Consider the following 7475-nt stretch of genomic DNA (forward strand, 5'->3'; position numbering starts at 1 on the left):
GTGTTGTGGGGATCGAACTAGAGCAACCGGAGGCTGACAGCTTTGTGGAAGCAGTCACTTAAAGAACTGAGCTAGGGCCAGGTCCACCAGAGCTGTATATTTGGCCCATTATCTGCTGTCCTTTTGATCTTGTCAGCAACAGCCAGCCTCCTTTCAGTGGCCCTAAAAAAAACTGACACAAAACTAAACATAAAAAGGGGATACAAATGAAGGACTGTTTTGTATCTGTATATACAAAATAGTTAATATCGATATACAGCTACTTTCTCTTAATTCAATGAGAAGATTTGTACTAATAGTGTTTGGACAAGATATCATGTCTGTATCTTCTACTGTGAATAACAACTATAAAGACAACAACATGCAATGTATTAATTATTGAAATTGTCCAATTAATCGGTTTTGAAACTGTCTCATTGCTATTTCTTTCTCAATAGAATTAATTAAAACAAAGAAACAACAAATGGACAATTTTGAAACTTTTCATCAGAGTTATACTTTGGGGGCAAACTGGGCCATAAATACTGATTTCTGGTCCTCTTCATCTTTTACCAATCCTGCATTCTCAGCCATGACTGCCCCCATGTCTGACCATCATGTGGCCAGCAGCTTCTCTGCCAGCCCGGGGTCACGCGGTGTTTTGCAGCTGTTCCTCTCTGCTCCACCGTGCTTCCACCTCAGAGAGCCGAGCACAGTGCATACCTGGGAGCACACATTTGTCTCTAATTTACATATCTGTAATAGCTGCATCAAACTCCAGCTGAGAAAAATCACCCTTGCCACCTTCTGGTTTTGGCAGTCTGACAGGACAGAGGACCACCTAATCAATCATGAGTCAAAAATGATTACCTGGCTTAGTCTTCTGCAGCATCAGTAAGTGGCACCAAATATCCATCCAATGAGATACACTCAAAATCCAGGTGTCCAGAGCTGTGAATAGCATTATAAATTCAGCACCATCTCTGAAGAATAGCATTCAAACCCAAGAGACACATTGCAGGAAACGCCACACCCTCTAAAGCATTTAGACTTTTAAGAGTATTAACATTTCTTTTATAACAGATTGTTCCACTCAGGGAAATTACAATTACTGTCATTTTTTGATACTGACAATGCAAATTACATATATTTTCTTCAGACATAGTATTTTAACTAAGTAGTGAAATAAGGCAGCAAGAAGTTCTAAATGCATTTCAAAGAGTAGGTTGTCTTAACTTTCTAAATCTGTATGTCTTTGTGAAAAGTTTCTCAGTGACTTATGGAAAATCCCAACTCTACAGTCAAATCAGAAGTCCAGACCTGAGACATTAAGGACTGGGGCGAAATAGCACTTTATGAAACAGAGTTCAAGTACTATGGTGAGACTTACAGACATCTGGTTAAACTGGGTGGGGCATAAAGAATCCACGCAAACATACACCAAGTTGGAATTATTGAGTGAGGCATTATTGAGTTCAGGAGAATTCTCACTCCACAAGATATTATGTCTTGGTTGCTTTTCTTGTTGCTCGTACAAAATACCTGTCACCTGCAAGTTAAAGGAGAAAAGGTGAATTTCAGCTCCCATAGCTGGCTGGCTCCAAGGTAGGGTGGCATGGTGATGGACCCTCAAAGAGGAGAAACACTTCATGGTGTGATAGGCAGCAAGCAGCAAACAGCTGCGGAAGTACAAGCAGCAGCAGCAGCCTCTCTTTCTTTATATTCCATCCATATTATAAACATTGATTGGTGTTGACCACACCCAGAGTGATGCATCCTTAATCCCAACATCACACCCTGAATCCACACTCATACACCCTAATCCAGCTACCTGTGAAACATTCCGCCTATGGCCCCACGAGGCTTTGGAGGGACATCTGGATACAAGCCATAATGTTAGGTCAAAAATAAATAAGAAGAACTCTGTAATAAGATACACATGAGATCCTCAGGTGTAAGGAAAAGTTCAAAGGAGTTCTCATATTGTAGGAATCCTTAGTACATTTAACTTGCTAATCTGTACATATCCCAGGGTAGAGGGGGAATATAATACAGGATACTTCCCAAACTTACAGGAACTTGGAAAATGTTAGTGGAGGACATTTCAAAACTGGAGGTGATGTTTGAAGAAGGAAAGATATGATGTGAGAGACATGGTGGGACCCATTGTGTTGGCATTCTTGTGGAGGCCCTCAGCCATTATGTCAGTGCCTAAGGAATAATGCCCATGAAGCTGCTAGAATGGTGAGCTTAGTAAAAGCCCAAGACCTCAGTGGAGACTTCTGCATCTCTCTTTTTTCACAGACCTACATCCCAGCATCTCCTACCATCCAGCTACAATGAGGAAGAAAGGCGAGGAGTGAGCAGCCAAAAGAGAGGTGGGAAGGGAACCCCAGTGCAGTGTCCTCACCACTCATTGGCTGGGACAATGATGTAGAAGGAAGGTTGGGGGCAGGGTAGGGAGGGAGGCATCACCTATGTAAGAAATAGGCCCTGAGAACAGCCCCAGCCCATGTGATACAGCAACTGAGAAGACGTGGCTGCTAGTGATGGAGCAAGGGGGTAATGAGAGTAAGGTCTGGCCTCAGCCTGCTTGGTTGGAAAGTGTAAGGAGACCTCTGCTAGCCTAGCCGGTGTGGCTGGAGGCCATACTGGATCCATCCCAGCTTCCCTCGCTCACATCAGCATCTGGTGCTCTACGAAAGGCCAGATGATAGTTGTTGGCACCATCACACTGACTGCCTGGTCTTATTCATCTGGCAGGAAGGCTACAGGATCATTGAGGCATTCTGCCTTGGAACCAAGACTGGGTGATACCCAGAGATGGGGCTGAGGCCACTGCTTTCTCATTTGCCTACTCAACCCACCTAAAAATACCTCTTTTCCAGGAGCTGAGTGTGCAGTCTGACCACTGAGGGGGGGGGATTAGAGGTCAGAAATGGTTAGGATTAGCTGTTTTCCTCAGTCCTTTCTTTCTTTGGGTCACTCAAGCCTCATCTGGTTTCTGCTTCTGAGAGGTCTGATTTTGACTCAGATGCTAGGATCACAGACAGCACAGCGGTGTAGCATTTTGAAAGGTCAAGGACCTACTTATCCACCCTCCAGCACACTGGGCTGGCCTTAGAGCCTCTGATCTCAGTCTCTTTCAAAGGTCCTTTTCCTATTAAGAAATGTTTCCTTGTACCTAACCTCAGGCGCTTGCACTACCCTTTCTGGAGATAAGCAGCAGGTAGATATTGGCTGTTGAAGTCTTCTGTATGCTTAATGACTCCTGTCTCTTTCTTTAGGCTAAAAAATCCAGTCTTTAAACCTCTTGTTTTTCTTCCTTTCTACCATATTTGGGTGTGTCTTCCTGGGATATTTTCCTTAAACTTGTGACACTGGGGAAGTGATTATCTACAGGCCACAAAGAGGGTCCTCACCAGAAATCTAGCCTGAAAGTACTTAGATCTCAGAATACTGAGAATATTGAAAAAATAAAATTCTGTTGTTTAAGCCATCCAGTTGGGGATGTTTTTGTTACGGAAGCCTAAGTAGACCAAAACACCTAGCCACAGTTCATTTTCATCCCTAGTTACCAAGAATGGTTGATGCAAATACAGAACTAGCAGCTCTATCAGGGGAGAAGATAAGACCACAGCCAAGGCCTTCTGTCTCTGCAGATTCATCTGGCACTCTACTTCACTTTTCTGGAAGGATATGTATCTCTTGATTGCTAGAAATCACTTCACAAATCTCTAATAACACCTTTAATACTCTAAAAAGAAAAAGTGATTCTGAATAAGTATGGAATGGTGCACCATGGAAAAGCTCTCTCTGCTCAATTCTGCTTCTAATAGGAAAAAACAATAGCAAAGCTACTGTTCATTACCTACTGCTCTCACCCAATAACCGATGAAGCTGTTACTACACTTGACTCATCTTACCTGAGGAAACTAATTCATTTAAAAAGTGATAAGTTTTGTTAAATCTAAAAGCTAATAGGGCTGGTGAAATGGCTCAGTGGTCTAAAGCACCTACTTAGAACAAGCTTAGCAAAGCACAGGGACCGCGGTTCAATCCCCCAGCACCACATGCCAGCCAGCCCCGCCCCCTGGTGGGCTGAGCTGGCCACACACACACACACACACACACACACACACAAATAAATTAAATAATTCAATATAATAAAAAAAGCTAATAAACGATGGAATTATGGCATAAGTTGAGGTAGGAAACTTTATGATTTGTGTCTAGGTGCCCCTCCCAAAGCCTTATGCAGTCTTGGGACAGCTTCTAGAGTTTGTGACTAATTCTTGATCCAATGCTGGGATTCTAGTGTGAGTGCTACACCTGCCCTGGGGTGGATAGCCTGAATACAGTATAAAGAAGGGAGAGCGGCTGGCTGCCTGGGGTAGCTGCTGCTCCTCCCTTTGTCCTTTGCTGTATTCCACTGCCACAAGCTGCTGCCCTCTGCCATGTGCCACTCTGCTTTAGAGCTAGCTGAGTATAGACTGAAATCTCCACTAACTGTGAGCTAAATGAACCTTTCCTTCCTTGATTTGGGGTGTTGTGTATTTTGTCCCAGCCATGAGAGGAAAGTAACCAAGACAGAAACAAAGTCCAAGATTTTAAGCACAGTGCTATGTTTGAGTTGAAAGAAAAACTCTGTGGTTAAAGGCCAACCTCTCTAGACCCTGTTTGTGAAATAATCTGTAAAATTCTATTTTTCTACCATGTGAGCAGACTGGTTAAGACTGCTGGGAAAAAACAAACAAGGTGGGCTCGGCTCGGCTCCAGGGCTCTGGCCATATTTATAGATGAGTTAGGACTTTAATTCAGCTTAGAGAGTGGTGGGGGCAGAAGATATTGCTGTTTCTATATCCACTTCTCTCGTGAGGAGATTTCTGAACTGTTTTGAAATTATTCCTTGTGTGAGTAGTTCATGTGCTAGGCAAGGCTGACTTCACTATAGCTTTAGGAAAATAATTCTTTCAATAGTCTTTTCTTTCTGTGTTCTCTTTAGCTTTGTGTTGAAAAGGAGAGGGCTTGTATTTCAGGATAACACAATACGTGGGCTTGGTTCTGACCTTTGTCCAGCCTTTCTAAGGGCATCCTCTACCTACCTTACCACTAAGTGGGTATTTGATCTAGTTTGGGCCAATGAAATGTAACAAAAGTCTTCCTGTGAGCTTATGAGATTTCTTTGTCTTGGTCTTATAGAAGAAATTTCAGAAGATATTTTCATTTCGAATCTAGATTTTGTTATTACTTGATACTAGTAGCAGATATTAGCTACTACCACTAAATCCTGTATAGCAAAACCCCACAAAATCTTAACAGCATATAGCAAAAAGCATTAGGTTGGGGCAAGTTGGTCTTGTTTGGGCTTAAAAACAGGAGTCTGGAAGGTCATCTGATCTATCTTGGGTGCTGTACTAAGTCTTCTATATTTCCATTCTCAAGACCAGAATGCTGGCCTATGTGTGTTCTCTTAAGGTGATCTGAGATACAAGGTACCTGTGGAATTACACAGCATATTGTAAACCTAGTCTTCTTCTAGAATCTCATTGGCCAAAGAAAGTTATGTGACTATGCTTAGGTTCAAGCCCACCTCTTATGTCTCCATAGGAGATCACGTGAGCAAGCTCAACATCAATAGAGTAGGAAAGAATGGCTCTGGGAGCCATGGGCAGCAAAGTGGATATTGTGAGCAATTGTTGAGTATACCACAGGTCCACGCACAGGTGTGAGGTCCAGCAACATAATAGCCTTCTCCTTTTCAACCTATAAGGCTAACACAGAGAAAGAGAGAGGCAGCAGAGGGAACCCCAGGAAAACAGAGCTGGAGCCACTGGATGGTGTTAACCCAATGTTTTGCCTGATATCTGGATCTGCAGTAGCATTGGCCTGCTTTGATATTACTTGCTGCCATAATTTTCTGGATTCAGAGAATATTCCTGGGGACATTTAGGAGCAAAGGCCCAGGGGGAGCAGTAAACATAGAAAATTGGGGGAAAATATAAAGAGTGTATGAGAGCATTTTATTTCCCAGTGTTTTTGTCCTTGGAAACCCGAGAGAGAACTCACTGTATCACCCAGTCACTGGGAAGCAAGTCTATTCCTTCTCGATTTCGTGTGACTTGCGTCATTCTCAGGTCTGACCTTGCAGTTGGTATGGCAACAGCCTGACTGAACTGGGGCATGAATTCTTCACCACAAGCTTTCCTGAACTAGGTAAGCATCAGCAGTTCAGGGTGTGGGCACTGGAGAGGAGGGTGCCCTTGGGTCCCCACTCAAGCCCACCCCAACCTGTGCTTGAAAGGTCTCCTGTTGAAACCCTGCCATGGCTTCATCCTTTCCACACAGCTCTTGTACCCTTGATGGCAACAAGAGCTGTCTTCCACTGCTTATCACACTCCACTAACAACAGCGATAGCACAGGCAGTGAGTTAAAGAATTTGTAAAAGTCACGTTAAAATAATAATAATGGAAAAGAGCAAAGGGACATATCTCAGAATAAGAATCAACCCCTGAAAGCAGCACTGTGCTGACAAAGCTGCCCTAGGACTTACGACTCAATAAGATATTTTGGACATCTTCTAGGTTCAAAAGGGCTATGCCTGTGGTTTGTGTTTATTGGATGTCTGCTTGGGGCTGAGCCCTGGGTGGGGCCCATCATCTACATTAGTCATTAATTCTTCGCAATATCCCTAGGATCATTTTAGGGAGAAAAGTGAACTTTCTCAAGATCTCAGTCACTACACTATGCAATGGTTTTAGGATTTTGAGCATGGATAAGGCTGACCAAATAGCTCAGAGGATTAAAGAACCTGCTTAGGCAGACACAGGGGCCGGGAATTCAATCCTTGCAGGCCCCACCCCCAGGGCGGGCTGAGACATTGATTGAGACTGCGTGGTGGCCTGCACCTCCCTGCTCTTGGGAGGCTGAAAACAGGAAGATTACTATGAGTCTTGTCCTAAATACAAAAAAAAAAGAGAATTTGAGCAAGGGATTGGTGTGTGTGTCCCTTTTACTGAAGTAATGCCACATGCCCTTGCACAGGACAGATACTACACAGTTGTTACAAATGTAGACTCGCAATAAATGAGTAAGCCATTCTGCTGCCATCTACTATGTCATGACTTTAGCCAGGTTGTTGAATTTTCCTATGCCTCAGCTTTCTTACTGATAAGTGGGCGTGATCTTGCCTCTCCCATGGTATAGCTTTTGTAATTAAATGCAATAATGTACGTAATGCACCTAGCACAGTGTGTGGTGCACGATAAACTCCCGAATGGTGACGATCATTATTTTCACCACACAGTGAGTGTCTAGAACAGCGCTGTCCAATAGCACATTCTGTGCTGAGGAAGGCGTTTTACATTGCCAATGTCCACCGACATGGCTTCTGGTTGCTGGCTTTTGTTTCCTTCCTACAGCCTACCTCTGCTCTCTCACTTTCCTTTCTTGGAGGAAAGAGATCCCCTCTCCAGCGGGCAAATACGGTCCCAGT

This window comes from Octodon degus, unplaced genomic scaffold, assembly GCF_000260255.1.
Source record: "Octodon degus isolate 3935 unplaced genomic scaffold, OctDeg1.0 scaffold00043, whole genome shotgun sequence".
Taxonomy (NCBI): Eukaryota; Metazoa; Chordata; class Mammalia; order Rodentia; family Octodontidae; genus Octodon; species Octodon degus.